Source organism: Alexandromys fortis, unplaced genomic scaffold (genome assembly GCF_014885135.2).
Source record: "Alexandromys fortis isolate MF-2015 unplaced genomic scaffold, M_Fortis_MF-2015_v1.1 scaffold_9, whole genome shotgun sequence".
In the NCBI taxonomy this organism is placed as follows: domain Eukaryota; kingdom Metazoa; phylum Chordata; class Mammalia; order Rodentia; family Cricetidae; genus Alexandromys; species Alexandromys fortis.
In genome coordinates, this window is record NW_026067892.1 from 21,126,302 (window position 1) to 21,145,325 (window position 19,024).

Below are 19,024 nucleotides of genomic sequence, written 5' to 3' on the forward strand. Positions count from 1 at the left end.
ATCTATCTATCTATCTATCTATCTATCTATTTGCGTGGGTATGTGTCACAGTGCACACACAACAAACAGAGGACTGCTTATAGAAGTCATATACATCAAATAAATAAATAAATCTCAAAAGAAGAGTAGGCTTCTCAACAAGATCTCCAACTAAAACCAGAAGAGATATTCAAACAGGTTCACAAATCATAACAATACTGTGAAATATGAGAAAGTAAAATCCCATGACCCACCTAAAAAACTATAACTCAGCAACTAAATTCAAAAAGACCAACCAGGTAAAACATGAGATGGTGGCTTCCAGAGTTTACAAAAAAAAAAAAATGACTTCAAAGATGTCACAATAGAGCAGAGTAATTGAATCCCAAACTTGGAAAGGGAAAAAGTCACAAAAATAGGTTAACACATCAGCAAAATGGTAGAAAGACACATCAAAGAAATCGAGGGTCTGAAAAATAGTTTGAAGTGAAAGCCCCAGTGTGTCGAGGGTATGAGTGCGCACAGACAAGCATTGGACACACCAAGCATGCTCGGCAGGGTTGTCTTCCCAATGGAAGGAATGACCATCTGTCTTCCGTGCAGGAAGGCTGGAGGGGATGTTGCTATGAACCTGGTGACCTTTGCTACCGTAGGGCCATTCATCACCCAAATCCCCCAGACCATTGATCCCACATTCTCCCTCCCTAGACCTTTATCTTGAGCTTTGTTTCTCTGTCAATGGAACCCATCTTTAGGGGAGATGCCATGTGTACTTTATGGCCTGGTGGCCTCTATGCTATCTCAGAGACCACACCAGATACTAGGCCCTGAAGCTACGGAACACGTCATTGAAGAAGTCACATGTACTTTGCATGAGTTTTGGTATAGTCACACCTTAAGTTTTACTGTGCACATGGGAATGGGATAATTGTTACCAGGAAACTTTTTTCCAAGATTGTACTGTACTTTAACATGCCTGAAATAAACTGCCGGGTGTCAGACTCCAGAAGTTCGAAATGGCACCTGCTATCTATGTCGTGCTGAACTGAGTGTTCTTCTTTCCTTACGCATCTCCCTGGTGGTGTAAGCATTTTCAGGGACTCCCATATCAACGAATCAAGTGAAAAAAAAAAAAAAACACAGCAGAAAGCATCACCAATAGACTCAAACAAAGAGAATAAAGTCAAAGATAGACAAAGTTGAGGAAATAGTAAATCAACTATAAGCAAAGAAAAAAATAAACAAAGAAGATAACACTATCCAAAAAAATCTGAGAGAAGATAAAATGACAACCTTTAAAATTAATAGGGTACAAGAAGCAACTGAGATAAAAAATAAAAGACATACAGAATATAGTCAATGAAATTATAGTAGGGGAAAAAATCTCTAAAGAAATGAACACCCAAAGAAAAGAAGCATTTAGACCCGATACAGGCTCAGCCCCCCCAACCCCTCTATTACACATCATAGTTAAGACACCAAAAATACAGGAAAATAATATTAAAAGCTGCCCAGGAAAAGCACAGCTCATTTACAAAGCCAAACATCAGTTTTCCCATTTTCAACTCTAAAAACTGGTAAAACATAAAGCAGCATACTTTAAGTATTGCCAACAAAGCTTGCTACATCCAGCAAAGCTATATTTTTATACTGACATTTAAAAAGACATTTCAATACAAATTCAAAGGTATTACTCATGGCCACTAAGTAATTCAGGAGATACATGATGAAATACCACACAAATAGAACAAAGAATGCCTAAACCAGGAAAGCAACAGGTTTTCTGCCCCAAATAACAAGTTTCTCCACCGACACAGCAAGCCAGATCAAGCTAAATTGAAAAAGTATACCAACAGGTTTATTGAGAGCAAAGCAACTCCCAGGTGGGTTCGCTGGTCTCATGAGGATAGAGAAGCCGCACGCTGAAGCCAGGGCAGGAAAGTTTTATAGATTATAGGTGAGGGGTGATGATGTGTCCACCACAGGCTGGGTTTGTGCCCAAGTCTGGTTAAAACCTGAGCACTTAGACCAGGACTTGGGTGACTGGCAACTTTGGGGGAGGGGACGGGGAGGAGAGCTGCAATAGCCACCAAGAATGTGAACCTGGGCTTTTTGGCACCTTTCCCTTTGTTAGGAGACTCTCTCAGAGAGTGGGGTTTGGAGAGAGAAGAATGGGGCTTTCTGGACTGTGCAGGGGTTAGCTGGAGGTTCCAACTGAACAGAAAGAATGTATTTCATAAGAGGTATAAGATGAACAAAGGAGAATTAAGAATAAATACATCACATCTAGAGTACAGTAAACCAGAAAGCCCTTCATACTAATATGGGAGAAATAAAAGATTAAAAAATTGTCAGTCAGAAACAACCAACAAAAGTGACAGGAATCTGTAAACATCTCTCAACAATAATTATCAGTACAGAGTGGATGAACTCACCAGTGCAGGGACACAGATTAACTAACTGGACTAAAATGCAAGACCAGGCAGAGCCAGATCATGTGTGCCTTTAATCCTAACACTTAGAAGACAGAGGTATAGACAAGCTTATGAGCTTGAGGCCACCTTGGTGTATACAGGATATTCTAGGCCATCTAGAACTACATAATGAGACCCTGTCATTAAAAACAAACAATAAAAACAAGAACAGAAAACCAAGACCCAGCTATGTGCTGTCTCCAAGAAACATATCTCACTAGTAAAGATACCCAAGAGCGTTAGAAACCAAGGAAGCCAATTTATTGATTGAAAAATTTATTGGAAGACAAAACAGGCAGTCATAGTTATTCAGGTATCTAATACAGGAGACGCCAAGCAAAAGTTAGTCAGGAGATAAATAAGGCCACCACATATTATTAAAACGATTACTATATCAAGAAGGTAAAATAACCACAAATATCTATTCAATCTATAGGAGGCTCCCAGTTTCTAAAAATCAGTAAATGTCATAATTATAAATGCCATAAATAGACTAAATGACATAAATCCCATCATCATCTCATCAGATAGAAAAAAAAAATCTTTTGATGTATTTGTTTACTGACTGGAGGAAAAAAAAGTCTTAAAGGTGCTGTGGTCTGGGACTCCGAAACAACCCAAGCAGACAGAAGAGGTCATACAAAGCAAGATTATTACTGGGCAGCACAGACAGAAACTGGCTGGCCAGTCCTGGACAGTATAGACTCGGGAGCTGCCTGTGACCCTGAACGTTCATCTCAGCAAGTATTTAAGCAGGATTCAAAGATCAGTGGCATCATGGTCAATCGATATAGAATGTAAGCTTTCCAGTCCAACCAATCAGATTCATGTGTTCTTTTTGATGTTAGGAACAGCCACGTTTTAGAGAACTAAAGATGTATACCATACCATTTCTATGGTTTAAGGAGGAGGTTGGTCAGCTACTGGAAGGCTCCCAGCTCCCCTATGGCATGGAAATATGAAATTTGGTTCACCTTATAGGTAAAATGAAGTCTGAAGTCAAAATGGCAGTATTTAGGACAAGGTGCTTTCACCTGTTCCCAACAAAGGGGTGTGCGATGAGCAAAGGAGGGAGAAATCAAATATTTGTGACTTGAAAGCCAGAAAGGAAGATTTTGGGGGAGAAGATGAGACCCAGCAGGAGGTGGGTGGGGAACTAGACATGCCCTGTGGGAGATGGATGGATTAGAACAAGCTATAATGACATATAAGTAGGAAAATGCCATAATAAAACCCACTGATTTTTATGCTAACTTAGAAAAACACTTTAAAAAATAAAAAAATAAGAAAAATACAATGTCTAGAATGAACAAATGTATTTGTGAGATTAATAGTAGATTAATATTTTTAAGGCAATAGATTAACGTAAGTCACAGATATAGATTTAATGTGAAACAGTAAGTAATGAGATTACTGATTCCTGTCAATGAAATATCAGAAGAAATATAAAAAGAACTACAGTTTTTATTTCCATATAGACATATATTTACATTGTAATTGGATGTTTAAAGCAAAAAGAATAGCACTAGGTTGTGGGAATAGCAGATGTAGAACCAAAATAAACTAGAGTGGCCAGAGGACATGAGGGAAGAAATAAAAGTTTAAACTCAGAAGGTTCATATACTATGCATAAAGTGGTTTATATATAAAATGTGTAGATTGGGCTGGAGAGATGGCTCAGCCGTAAAAGCTAGACTCATAACCAAAGATAAAATGTGTAGATCAACTGTAATAAGCTTAAACATATATTGTAAATAGCCAAAAACACCCAATGAATTTTTTGATAATGTATCAATGGTGTAGAAATCCTCTAGAAATCACGAAATGAAGAAAAAATGTATTTTCAATACATCCAGGCGGTGGTGGTGCACGCCCTTAATCCCAGAACTCAGGAGGCAGAGGCAGGTGGATCTCTGTGAGTTCCAGGCCAGCTTGGTTTACAAGAAGTAGTTCCAGGACAGCTAGGACTGTTTATGCAGAGAAACCCTGTCTTGAGAAGAAAACAAAACAAAACAAAGCAAAAATGATCAATACAAGTAATGAAAGGGGAATACCACTACAAATCCTGCAGAAATTCAGACGGTAATAACGCATCAGCTTGTATCCACAAACTTAATGGAACAGACATATTCCTTGAAAGGCAGGTTACGAGCACAATAAGATAGCACTTCACCCCTGTATTTGAGGGGATGCAGTAAAGAAACTGCCAACATGGCTGTGCCACGGCTATGGGTAAGGTTTTTATTGTAGATAGGAGGGTAGAACAGGCAGAGTCCAGCGCAGAGAGAGAAAGAAGTAGACTGAACATGGCCAGGGCTAGAGAAGAATGGGAGAGAGTCGTGGAGACAGGGAGAGCGAGAGACAGCAAGAGCTAGATAACAGACCACAGTGAGAAAGAGAGAGCTTGAGAGAGAAAGTGGGAGCAGGAGTCAGGGAGAGCGAGAGACAGCAAGAGCTAGATAACAGACCACAGTGAGAAAGAGAGAGCTTGAGAGAGAGAAAGTGGGAGCAGGAGTCAGGGAGAGCGAGAGACAGCAAGAGATAGATAACAGACCACAGTGAGAAAGAGAGAGCATGAGAGAGAAAGTGGGAGCAGGAGTCAGGAAGAGCGAGAGACAGCAAGAGATAGATAACAGACCACAGTGAGAAAGAGAGAGCTTGAGAGAGAAGAAGCGGGAGCAGGAGTCAGGGAGAGCACAGTGAGAACGGTAGGGTTATGAGGAGTGTGAGGAGCTGGGGGAGGGGCACCGCTGAGCCGGAGAGGGTGGTCTGGAGTAGAGAAGGAGGTGAAAGGGTTGAGATGCTAGTGTGGACTTTGACAGGCACTTGTGATACTGAGGCAGCCAAGAGGCTCAGCTGTGCTTTGATGTGCTAGGTGCCACGGGCAGCCCATATGTCCCTTGCCCAGAGTTAAAGGAAATGAGTCCTTTTGGCAGAGGGAGTTGCTTTCACAAGCTCCTGAGGAATGCCCGCTTTTCTCTAACTGCCAGAAATCCTGGAGTCCAGTTTAAGCGCATTTCTGGATAATTGGACTGCCTGTGACAAAGCCCACAAAAATCACTGGCATTTCGAATAGAGACCGTACTGAGAATGCAGTGTGGTAAGCCAATTTGGAAACTATCCCTACAAAATTCAACACATACATTATAAGCAATATGTATACACACATATTTATGAAATCAATTTCAACAGTCTTACCTTTATGTATTTACCCAAGATAAATTAAAAGATGCCCCACCACTCAACAAATACCTTTACAGAAGTGTTTACAGCAGCTTTAATCAGAATAGAATAGCCCCAAATTTCAGGACGGTGGTGGTGCATCCCTTAATCCCAGCACTCAGGAGGCAGAGGCAGGCGGATCTCTGTGAGTTCGAGGCCAGCCTGGTCTACAGAGCGAGTTCCAGAACAACAGGCTGAAAAGCTACAGAGAAACCTGTCTCAAAAAAACAAAACAAAACAAAACAATGACCAAAAGTCCCTCAAGTGATGAGTAGAAAGCACACTGAGATGCATTCAAACAAAGTGACAAGAATCTTCAGTGTGAAGAATGACTGAGGGCTAAATGGAACAATATAAATGCAAATTTAAGGTGGGAAAAGAGCTGGGTTTAAAAAGAGTATATGTTCTACAATTCTACAATATACAGATGTCCCTTTACTTACCATGAGACTGCATCTCAATAAGACCAGTGAGCTGGAAACATAAGAAAAAAAAAAAAAGGAAAGAAAAACCAATGTTCTTAATACACTTATAAACACCACAGCTTAGCATAGATAATTCTGTAAATTCTGTAAAGTCTACAGTTGAAGGCAACAGCAGACGAAGGGTTGAAGAACCATGAAGAAGGAGAACTGACTGGGACTCTCTCTCTCTCTCTCTCTCTCTCTCTCTCTCTCTCTCTCTCTCTCTCTCTCTCTCCCTCCTTCCCTCCCTCCCTCTCTTTCTCTCTCTTCGTGTGTGTGTGTCTGTGTGCATATGCTACATGCATGTAAGTGTTCACTGAGGTCATGAAAAAGTTACACACACTGCAGTTGGGGTTACAGGTAACTGAGCTGCTGACATGAGAGGCAGGAACTCAACTGGGGTCCTTAAAAGACAAGTAAGTGTCCTTAACAGGAACCATCTCTCCAGCCCTGAGGCACGTCTCTTAGTTGATTCGAGAGCCAATAAAACTGAAAAGCTAGAGGAAGCTTCGCTGTGGTTGAAGCAAAATTATTGCTCTTCCATCTCTCTCTCACCTGAAGGAAGCTGTTAACACTCCAGGCTGACTATTAAAGTGATGTCAGTAGGATCCAGAATGGAGTTCAGCTCCCAACTCCATTCAGGAACACTTGTTTGCTCTACTTTTACCGAGATAGTTTTGGCAGAACCTATGGGAAACATTAAGTCCTTGTGTTTTCTACTACTCAACAGGAAGATGTTGGATAAAAGCAAAAAGTTTAAGTATGATCCAGGGTCTCACAGTATTATGATGCACCAGCCTGCATCCATCTTAGGCTTAAAAACCATCTTATGGTAAAGACAAGCTAGGCTCATTCCTGTTTATGATTAAACCTCTGTTTCTCAAGGATTGCTATGCCTCACCTGTATCTTAACTACAAACTGTTCTGCACTACCTGTCCAAGGAAGCAGCAACCCTTAGGTTATGGCCACTTGGTTACGACTACCTGTTGCTATGAATACCTGTTGTTAGGACCACCTTACTATGACTACCTGTTGTTATGATCATCTTGTTATGACTACCTTAAGACCACCTTGCAACCATGTCTTTGTTTCACAAGAGTTTTTTTTTATGACCAACTTGTTACATTCTGCTTCTATAACCCTGCCTGTTTGCCTGCCAGATGCCCCATGTGGAACTCCCTACTCCTGAGCTGTAAAACCCTTGTCTTCCCCACCTCCAATGCTGACCTCTTAAACCCTGCCTTACAGGAAGGTGCCCTTGTACACAAATACAGAAGCTTGCTGTAACTAATTGCTTGCCTTAACTTGGCCATGACGATTTGGGTCAGTGGTCTTTGTCTTCGAATTGGGATTAACAACAGTATCCCAAACTGTACCAACTGTTCATCATACCAACACATGGGGGGGAATCACAATTTAAATAAGAAAATCAGCATCACTAATGCCAGCATTAATCTGTTGTTGGGGTTATTTCACATGAATGTTAAGGCAGTCAGTACTGCATGACAGACTTCTGGGGGGATGCAAGACACATGTCTATTTACCCAGAAAGGGAACCCATCCCAGAGCAAAGCAACAATTACACACCTGTTGATCATGGCGAACCGATGAGGTTTTACTGGGATTGCTACCAGGAGTACAAATGAGAGGTTATTTACGAGGAGCAGGGATGACTCCAAACAAAAGCAGCTGGACCACCAGAAGGCCCCAAGCACCAATATGTGTGAAGGTGCACAAGTTACAGGAGAGCACCTGGAGCTCTCTCTCTCCAGCCTGCAGGCAGCGCATTTTCTCTGCGGTTCAGCGGGTAGACCTTTCCCCCCAGACAGTTGTTTACTTCTGTTTGATATTGCTGGGAAGGCGCTCTCCAGAATCTTTTGAGTTTCTGTTCCTCCAGACATGTGACTCTTTGTTTACCCCCTGAAGCTCCCAAGCTTCTCCTTTGCTCCTTGAGCTGGAGGGTGATGTTTCAATTTGGAATGTTGCAATCCCGAGAAAAATAGAGCGCAAGAAGCTGATGTAGAACTGCTTCAGTATCAGTTAAGAAACCGGTTACTTGAGAACACAAACAAAGACCTCAGCAGAGGAGAAAATACAAAGGGAAATTAAGAAAGAGTACAATACAAGAAAATTTAAAACTGGCTAGGTGGATTTAATTGTATAACAAAAAGAACTACATAGAATCGGTGAATTTGCAGACAGATCAGTGGAGTTTACCAAACCTGAGCAATGGAAAGAAAACAGGACAAAGAGAGTCTAATTGTTAGATTTCTGAAGCTGCAGAGAGAGACAGAAGCCTGAAAGCGACTGTCAGACCTCAGTAGGGCACACTGGTGTTGGTTTATTTGTTTCCAAACAGTGGGAGGCAGACACTCTCCAGTGGGAAAAGAAGTGCCTGCGAAGAGGGATGGGCATACTTGGGAGTTTAATATAGTGGATTTGGAGGGGATGGGAAGTTAAATGCAGCTTCAGGGGCTGCAGTCTCTACTTCCTGGTGTGGTTTGCCCAGACAAGTCCATTTTATCTTTTTTTTTTTTTGGTTTTGTTTTGTTTTGTTTTGAGACAGAGTTTCTCTGTTTAACAGTCTTGACTGCCCTGGAACTCACTCTGTAGACCAGACTGATCTCCAACTCACTGAGATCCACCTGCCTCTGCCTCCTTTAATACTAGGATTAAAGACATGGGCCACCACCGCCTGGCTAGTCTGTTTTCTCTTTAACAACCATGTTGTCCAGCTCTCAGGATGCAGGTGATCGTGCGTGACTGAGTTAGGCAATGGCCAGGGTCTGGCTGTGTGTTCAGGGTTATCCAGACCCTATGACAGTAACGAAGGAACTACACATTCCTACTTCTGGCCTCCAAGAAGGGTTGCGACAGAAAATAGGTACTTGAAAATCATGGTCAAAATTCTCCAAATTTAGTGACATATGTATTCAAGAGAATGAGGATAAACTCAAAGAAACTGTGTCAGAGCACATGTGTCTTCAAGTGAGGGGTACAGGGGAAGTTCACGTTGAATTGTTCCATATATTGACTATAGTGGTGCCACATCATCTGTCCGTGTGGTAACATTACATGGAACCAAACACACAGAGACGCAACCAGGTTCCTGCAGAACTGGTGAAAAGAAAATAGGGTAACTGAACTGTATAAATATCAATTTCCGGTATTTGATAATGTGGTATAGTTATGCCGGATGCTCACATTGAAGGAGATTTTTTCCTAGGGGTTGCGCCAGTTACTGCCCTTGTTGCTGTCACAAGAGACTCACAGAGCATATCAGGGAGCAGTTATTTTTGCTCATGGTTTCAGAGGACTTCAGTCCATCAACACAGGAAAGCAGGAGAGGTTTAGTCCATGCCAGTGTGAATAGGAACCAGCTGGTCACACCATGGAGGCAGAAGGAAGCAGAAGGAACAGGACTGGTAAGAGCTGGACTATGACCCTCAAAGACTTGGTCCCAACTGTTGTGCCCAGATTATAACCCCCAGAGAGAGACCACCAGAGAGGCCCACACTGTAATAAGCAAGGCTTAATTAGCATAATACAAACATGTGTGGAATCCCTGTCTCCAAAACCCGGTTACAGCGAGGTAGAGAGAGGAGTTGTATCTCTTCAGTGGGGTAAACTTTTAAAGGTGTAACTACAAAGAGGCTTTTTGAAGCTGCTTTTGGCACGGGTGCAAGGTCTTTTGCTCTCTCCCATCCTGCTTCTTTATCACCAGGTGGCTGGCTGGGCCGAGCTAAGTGACCTTGTGCTGGGAATCTCCCTGGTGGGGAGGGGAAGGCAACTATCTTCCTGGGAAAACATTCCGCTAGGAAATTTCTTCTTGTCCCTTTGAGAATAAGTTGTTGAACTTCCATCTGTCACTGGGACCCTATCTCTCATCCTTCGTTAACCGCCCTGGGACAGCCACACTGGTTGGGACCAGGGCTTCAAATACATGAGCCCAGCAGGAGGTGGTGGCATATACCTTTAACCCCAGCACTCGGGAGGCAGAGGTAAGCAGATCTCTTCTAAGCCAGCCTGGTCTACAGAGCGAGTTCTAGTACAGCCAGGGCTATACCAAGAAACTCTTGTCTTAGAAACAAAACAAAACAAGGGCCATGAGCTCTTATAAGGCATTTCATGTTTAACCTAGAACAAAGCTATATAGACACTCTTAGAATATATCTTTTTAAACAGGGGCATATGACTCTACAATTGTTTTAAGATGAAGGGTTAAAAAGAAAAACAAAAGAAAACAAAAAAGCAAAGCACTGGGTGGCTAAGGCACTTCTGGCCCTGAGTTCAAATTCCCAGAATCCACCCGAGAGCAGTTGCCACAGCAGACATCAATAATCACAGTGTTCCTATGGGGAAGAGGGAGGCAGAGACAGGAGACTGTCTAGAAGCTCATGAGCCATGCAGCTTGGTATGCACAGACAAACAACAAAGAGACTGTCTCAAACAGGATGCAAGGTAAGGACGGACACCTGAAGCTGTCCTCTGACCTTCCCAAGCATGCCGTGGCATACATGTGTCCACATACTCAGGTGCGCCCACATATTCAAACACCAGGCATAATAAAAATAAAATAAAAAAAGAATTTTATCATTGAACCTTTTAAACTTGTAGCCACGAGCCATTGAAGCATTGTGATAGCTGAAAGTGGAGAAAAATATTCGTAATCAATAACTGGTATTTATTTTAGTTAGGGATTCTATTGGTAAAACACCAACACAAAGGCAACTTGGAGAAGGAAGGGTCTATTTGGGGTGACAGTTCCAGGGGGAGAAGAGGCCCTCACCATCACAGGAGGGAGTGTGGCAGAAGGCAGACAGGCAGGGGGGCACTGGAGCAGCAGCTCTCAGCACATCTACATCTAAACAGGAAGTAGAAAAGGTCTATTTGAAAGCCCACCCCCAGTGACTCTTCCTATTTCTTCCTCAACAGCCAGCAACTGAGGACCAAATATTCAAATTCCTGTGACCTATGAGGGACAGTTCATTCAAACCACCACACTATCACTATTTCTTTTTTTTTTTTTTTTGGAGCCTGTCCTGGCACTAGCTCTGTAGACCAGGCTGGTCTCCGCCTGCCTCTGCCTCCCGAGTGCTGGGATTAAAGGCATGTGCCACCACCGCCCGGCATACCATCACTATTAAGAAGGGTTCTTAGCTGGGCGGTGGTGGCTCAAGCCTTTAATCCCAGCATTTGGGAGGCAGAGGTAGGCGAATTTCTGAGTTCGAGGCCAGCCTGGTCTACAAGAGCTAGTTCCAGGACAGGCACCAAAGCTACAGAGAAACCTTGTCTCAAAAAAAAAAAGGGGGGGGGGGTTCTTATAAATCCACAATTAAAATAAAATATCTGAAAAATATGGCTAGAAAATAAAAATTCAGGGGTATAATAAACATACTAGATATATTCAACTGAACTACCAGTCTAATAAAAATATTTACAAATGTCAAAATTCACTACTGGTACAGATATAGGGAAAATAAGCTCTTTTAAGCTCTTTGTTAAAGGTTTTGGGGAAGGCTGTGTGTGTGTGTGTGTGTACATACATGCAGTTTTCTTCTATAAATGCACAAATCCACAGGTGCTTAACTCTTATATAAGTTGTACAATATTTGCACATAATCTTTGCATGCATTCCCATACAACACTAACTTTAATATAATTTGAATTACCAGTAAATATTACTTACAATGCCCAATAAAATGTTTTTTAACAGCAGTCTTCAAATGTTATGAACTACATTCAGCTGGCTGAACTTTCAGATGCAGATCACATAATATAGCAGGTCTATTGCATATGTAATTATACTTAACGTTTAATTTATATACTTTTGAACCTAACTATTACACTTGTGAGGGCTTTTCCTTTGGAAAGTACACAGACAAGCATTTTCACTGATGCATTGCTCATGTTAGTAGTAAATGAGAATAAAGCTATCCCTCCAAAGGGAACAAGCGCACCATGGCACATCCACTCACTGTAGTGTCAGACACATAGTAAACATGTCTGTGTTGAAGTACACACATGGAAAGACGTTCATTATAAAATTTTAAAAAGCAAGCTTAAAACTGTAGTAAGAAGGAAGCTGCCTGTTGGTTCCCAGCCACATAGCCCCAAAATAATCACACAGAAACTATATTATTTAAATCACTGCTTGGCCCATTAGCTCTAACTTCTTATTGACTAATTCTTACATCTTAATTTAACCCATTTCTATTAATCTGTGTATTGTTGTGTGGCTGTGGCTTACCTGCTAAAGTTCACAGCGTTTATCTCGGCAGCTCCATGGCTTCTCTCTGACCCTGCCCTTCTTTCTCCCATCATTCAGCCTAGCTTCCATGCCTACCTAAGTTCTGCCAAAGCAGTTTCTTTATTCATTAATGGTAATCACAGCACACAGAGGGGACTCCCATATCAAAAACAATAAAATCTGCATATGTATGGAGAAAACCCACAAAAATATAGACAGACAAATGATACCAGTGGGGAAGGGTGAGATTCCTGGTAAGTTTATGTCCATATTGTCTGAAATACTTTCTATGAGCATTATCATTTTTTAAAAAGAACAATAAAAACAAAGGAATGAAGCATTAACAGTGTACACATAGATCCCAGCACTCGGGAGAGTGAGATGGGGATATCAAGAATTTGAGATCAGTCTGAAGGGCATGGCCACTTTTTGTTTCAGGAGAAAGGAGCAGAGGGGGAAGAGAGACAGAGTGAAGGAGTGAAAGAATATTAAAACATATAGTTGGTTAATATATATATAACCAACCAAGGCTATATAATGTCAAGAATATAAAAAAGTACATGATATTTCCTAGAACAAGACAGGTAATTTTTGTTATAAACTATCAATAACTACCATGCATAAAATAGAAAAGTTACTCTGACTAAATTTAACACCACTGCCTGAGTCTTTTAAATCATTTTCAGGCACGAGTGGAACATGTGAGGCCAACCTGAAATGCTTGAGGAATTCAGTGTGAACCTCTTGAACAATACAGTAAATAGTATTTCTAACTGTGCTTTAACGGTCCTTATGCAACAGCTCTGGACACCATCATTGTCATGATTAATATTCCCCACTGTTTCTCCAGAGAGAAAGCAGAAAAAAGTGAATCCGAGAAGAATCCTGCGTCTACAATGAGTGGTGGACGGTGATGGTGCAACTTTTAATCCCAGGACTCGGGAGTCAGAGGCAGGAAGAGCTCTGTGAGTCTGAGCCCAGTCTACAAGAGTGAGTTCCTGGACAGGCTCCAAAGCTACAGAGAAACCCTGTCTCAAAAAGAAAAAAAAAATCAAAAACCAAAACAAAACAGAAAAAAAAAAAACCTAACAGACAAACAAGAACACCAAAGAGTGGTTGACTATTAGACCTTGAGTGATGGACTATTAGACCTTGAGGTTAGAATGTGTGCGGCCCAACGTCAGCATGCATTTGGCTATAACATGCTCCGCTAAAGAGATGTTCATTGTCCACCTGTCTGTCAGGCGTAAGGTCCTGTGACTGACAGATAAAATCTTTGCAACATAGTAATTCAACCAAACCCCACTCTCTACCAATTAACTTCATTTGACAGCATTTGGGAGACATAGCTGAAATTTCTCTGCTTTTTGAAAAACACCTGCTTAATACTGCAGCCAATCTATTTGAAAAGTGTCTTTATTTATGAATTTCTTTGTTCTGTAACACTGTGAAAGTGGGATGTAGAATTTTCAGTAACCTAAACCTGTGTTTTCAGGCCACGATCACACACGTTTGTCTTCAGAATAAACTATATCCTAGCCCCTTTTAGATGAGAGCTGTCTTTGGGTTGATAGGTGATGACACTTTATATTTTTATATTTTTCTGCCTTCATTCTTAGCATATTTAACACAAGTTGGTTTTTATTAACTAAATTTTGAATGAATGCTGAATTTTTATTCAAAATCAGAATAGTCATTTCCAACTTTATTGATGGTCATATACCTGCTTCAAAATTGCATATGTGTATATCATATGTTAGAATTCCTGTATGTACTTATATCAGAACCAAATTCTAGTAATCTCTTCATGAGTTTAGGATTAAATCTTTTTGTTCTTTGTGTGTGTGTGTGTGTGTGTGCGCGCGCGTGTGTGTGCAGGGGTATGTGCAAATGAATACAGTTGCCCACAGAAGTCAGAAAAGAGCTTTAGGTCCCCTGGAGCAGGAATTACAGACAGCTGTGAGTCACCATGTGGATGCTGGGAACTGACCTTGGGTCCTCTGCATTCTCAAAGACCTCAACATAAAACCAGATACCCTGAACCTGATAGAAGAGAAAGTGAGGAATAGCCTTGAACACGCTGGCGTAGGAGACTGCCTCCTGAACAGATTACCAATAGCGCAGACACTAAGATCAACGATTAATAAATGGGACCCCCATGAAACTGAACGTCTTCTGTAAGGCAAAGGAGACCATCAATAGGAAATGGCAGCCAGACGGTGTTGGTGCAAACCTTTAATCCCAGTACTTAGGAGGCAGAGGTAGACTTATCTCTGTGAGTTCGAGGCCAGCCTGGTCTACAAGAGCTAGTTCCAGGACAGGAACCAAAAGCTACAGAGAAACCCTGTCTTGAAAATCCAAAAAAAAAAAAAAAAAAAAAAAAAAAAGAGGAAATGAAAGATTCTCCCTGGGAAGGGGAAGTAGAATAGATTTCACAGGTGGACTGGGGGCTGGTGGGGTTGGGAACAAGAGGGATCAGGGGTGTGTGTGTGTGTGTGTGTGTGTGTGTGTGTGCGTGTGTGTGTGTGTGTGTGTGTGTGAAACACTGGGAGAAATTACTAGAATTGGGGGGCATTTCAGGGGTGAAGTGGAAACCTAGTACAATGGAAACCCCATGGAATCTACAAGAGAAACCCTAGCAAAGACTCCTAGTAATGGGAAACTTGGACTCTGAACTAGCCATCTTCTGTAACCGGGCAAAGCCTCAAGTGGATGGACTGGGCCATCAACTCAGCCACAAAACCTTTGACCTACAGTCTGTGCTGCCTGCAGAGTGTTCTAGGACCAGCGCCTAGCAAAATCATCACTCGAGGCCAGAGAGACTTCATCCAGCCACTCATGGGAGCAGATATGGCATCCCATAGCCCAACACTAGGCAGAACTTGTGGAGTCCTGAGGGGGAGGAAGGATCAGAAGAACCCGAGGAGTCAGAGGCACCATGAGAACAGTGTCCACAGAATTAACTGATCTGGATTCATGGGGGCTCACAGAGATCAGGGAGCTTGTAGGGGTATGATCTAGGTCCTTTGCGTCTACTGGGGTTCTTGTGGGATTCCTGACAGTGGAAGCCGTGTGTGTGTGTGTGTGTGTGTGTGTGTGTGTGTGTGTCTGAGTCTTCTTTTCCTCCTACTGGGTTGTCTTGTCCAGCCTTGGTATGTGTCTGGTTTGACTGTAGCTTCTTATATCATATTGGTTGATGTCCCTGGGAGACCTGCTCCCTTCTGAGGGGAGGATGAGGAGAGTAGATATGAGGGAAGGTGGGAGATAGAATGGGGAGAGGGGGAACTGCAGTCAGGTTGTAATATATGAGAGAATAAAAATAAAAATAAATAAATTCATTTACCAATCAATTATTAATTATAGATTTATGGTCTTTGAGCCATATCTACAATCCTTAGGATTTAATTTAACATGATGAAACAAATTCATAAAACCTATCAAGAATTTAGAAGGCTGGAGAGAGGGTCCAATAGCTAAGAGTACTTGTTCTTCCTACAGAGGATCTAGATTAGGTTCCAAACACCCACATACAGCTCACAACCATCTGTAACACCAGTTCCAGGGAATACAAAGACACCCTCTTCTGGTCTTCAAGGGCACCAGACATGCATGTGGTACATAGACATACACATACATACAGGCAAAACATGTATACACATAAAATTAAAACAAACCTTATATATACATATATACAGCTCAGGTAGATTAAAGTTTAAAAAAGAAAGAGAGTGTCACGATAATATGTTAGTTTGAACAGTTAAAAGTATCTTGATTCAATTTGGTCACATGGGGTGGCACATGCTTTCAATCCTAGCACTCCGGAGACAGGAGGGTGAAGACCCCTGAGAGTTCAAGGCCAGCCTGTCTACATAATGAGTTCCAGGACAGCTAGAGCTACACAGTGAGACTCAGTCTCAAAAACAAACAAACAAACAAACAACAACAAAAATCCCAAAGATCTTAATTCAACTCATATGTTTTTGATATTTACACATCTAATAACAGATCTATAGTTATGTGCTTAAGGCTATACATTTAAAAAAACTAACCAAAGGAGTGGAAAAATCTTAAATCCTTGACTTTGCAGATGCCACTGTCCCCTGTCTGCTCGAGGATCAACCCCCACCATGCTCTTTGACATCGATGTCAATGGTGGCTGCTGGACCACGACTCCTTCAAGCTGTTTGCAGACAAAGTTCCAAAGACAGTGGAAAACTTTTGTGCTCTGAACCTTGGACAGAATGGATTTGGACAGAAGGTTCCTCCTTTCACAGAATTACTCCAGGACTCATGTGCCAGGGTGGCGACGTCACAGGCCATATGGCACTGGCAGCTGGTTTATCTGTGAGGAGAAACTGAGGATAAGAACTTCATCCTGAAGCATCCGTGACCTGGCATCTTGTACATGGCAAATGCTGGATAAAACACAGTGAATTTCTGCTCAGACGAGTGGGGCACCTGGTTCTCTGCTGGCATAAGCTGTGATACACAGCAAAGGCCACACTGACCTCCAGGGTCCTTCAATCCCTATCAACACGCCCCGTATCAAAGCCACTGTGTTCTTCTGACGCTGAACGTCCAGCTGTTCTGGTTTGCAGTTCCCTCCCTTTCTGTAGCTACATTGTTCTTGTTAAAACTTGCAAGGCTTCTCTCCTCTCCTTCATTTCTCTCTCTGTTCCTGAGAGGAAGCTGTAAGTCCTCCTCTCTGGCCTCCATCTTTGGAGGCCCTGTCCTTGCGTCCACCAAACCTTGACACACACCCCCAACCGTGGTCGCTGTTTGCGGCTTCCCCATTTCCCCTCAGGGCTGCCCCGAGAGCGCAGGAATCCTATTAAACCTAAATATTTTTTAATTTGGCTTGCTGTGATTTGGCTTGATTGGGATTTTTGCGCCGGCAGAGAGCTCGCTTTAGGAAAATTCCTAACAGTAGCCACGGCAGCTCTGGACTCCCCCAAAAGGCTCTTCTCTTTCTATGCTGGAGAGACAGCCACACGGCAGTTTCGTATTTAACAATAAATCTTTTATTTCTATCTATGCACCCACAGAGTGGTCCACGTTTAATGGTTTCATGGTAGCTTGGCTTACCATCTGATGGAGTTAATTCCTCAATTGGAGTTTTCTCTTCCCAGGCAAGTCACGTTAACACCATGACTCTAAAAGGCTCACAGAGTAGAACCCAGGCTTTTCTTCACTTCCTCACTACCAGGTGCAACAGAATTCTCAAAATTTAAACCCGGTTCTGTAACTTTCTGTTAAATATCCAGGTTTAGTCCAGGCTGATGGGTCTAAAAAAATCAGAGGAGCTGACAACAGGCCCTATTCTATCCTGTTTTTTTGGTGTTTTTTTTTTTTTTTTTTTTTTTTTTTTTTTACATGGGATTCTCAAGTAGCTTAAGGGATTTGGGATATCGCTGGATAGTCATGGCAGGTGGATACAATGATGGAGATATTGCTAAGACTCTATATCAATTAATGAAAAACCCTAAAGTTTCAGAAATAAGTCCCTGAGCTAAGAATCAGAACACAAGTTGGCCTTTAAGCTGCTGGCTTTATTGACCACACCAGCATTGACCTTGCCTGTGAGAAAGGAATTCAGTTTACAGTTTACTAAAAGAATAGCTCTAGGGGTATTCACACACCCAGAGGACCTATCTAGGAACTCCTGTGTTTCTAAGCAAACAACTAGATTTAGTCACCAAAGGGTGTTAACCTGCCTCAGGCCACTGTGACACTTAATTCCTGAGGCCATAAAACTCACACTGGGGAGGCAATGTAGTCAGACTATGATCGCCTACCTAAGATGAATCTTTGTCTCAGACCATCTTTGAAGATAACAGGCCAAGTTGCCAGAGACTGGGTCTACAGCTCATAGCATGTTCCACTTGGAATCCTGTTACATTTTTATATAAAGAGATCAAGAAAATAGACTGCTAATGGGAGCAGATCATAACTCAGACATGAATGGAGGGAAGGTCTTAAGAGATGATTCTCTAGGAAACTCAGAATGGACTCTGTGTACGGGCAGGAGTTTCTCCATACAGCGTGAGTTTGGGGGGTGGGCTATGTAATAGTCACCTTATGACACTGTAGAGAGTAAGCCTTTCTCCAACACAAACATCCACCTCACGGAACTAATGGCCCCAATCAGAGCGCTGGAATTAAGAGATGAAGAACAGGCTTTAGATAATCCTTTGTGGTTCCGTGCACAGGCAGGGTTTTGATTGATTGATTGATTGATTGATTTTGGGTTTTGTTTGTTTGGTTGACTTTGGGAGGAAAGGCACTCCCTCACTGCTATGACAAGGAATAGACAGACTGTTGTTCTCAGTTTTCTTACCTTAAGAGATGGCAATGCTTCCTATTAAAGGACGTCAAAAGGAGACCAGGACCAGTTGGGATCTCTGTAGTAGTTTCCATCTATTGCAGAAAAAAAACCAACTTCATTGATATGGGGTGAGACTGTTATTCCTACTGGGCAAGATAGACCACTATCCCAAGTTTTGAGCCAAATCTGAAGCAAGCTTTATTAAATACTGGCCACGATCATGGATGGATATTGGATACTGGCAAGGTCCATACACATGATTCCCAAAGCTCTGAATTACATTAGTCAGGGGTTTATAAAGGTAAAATC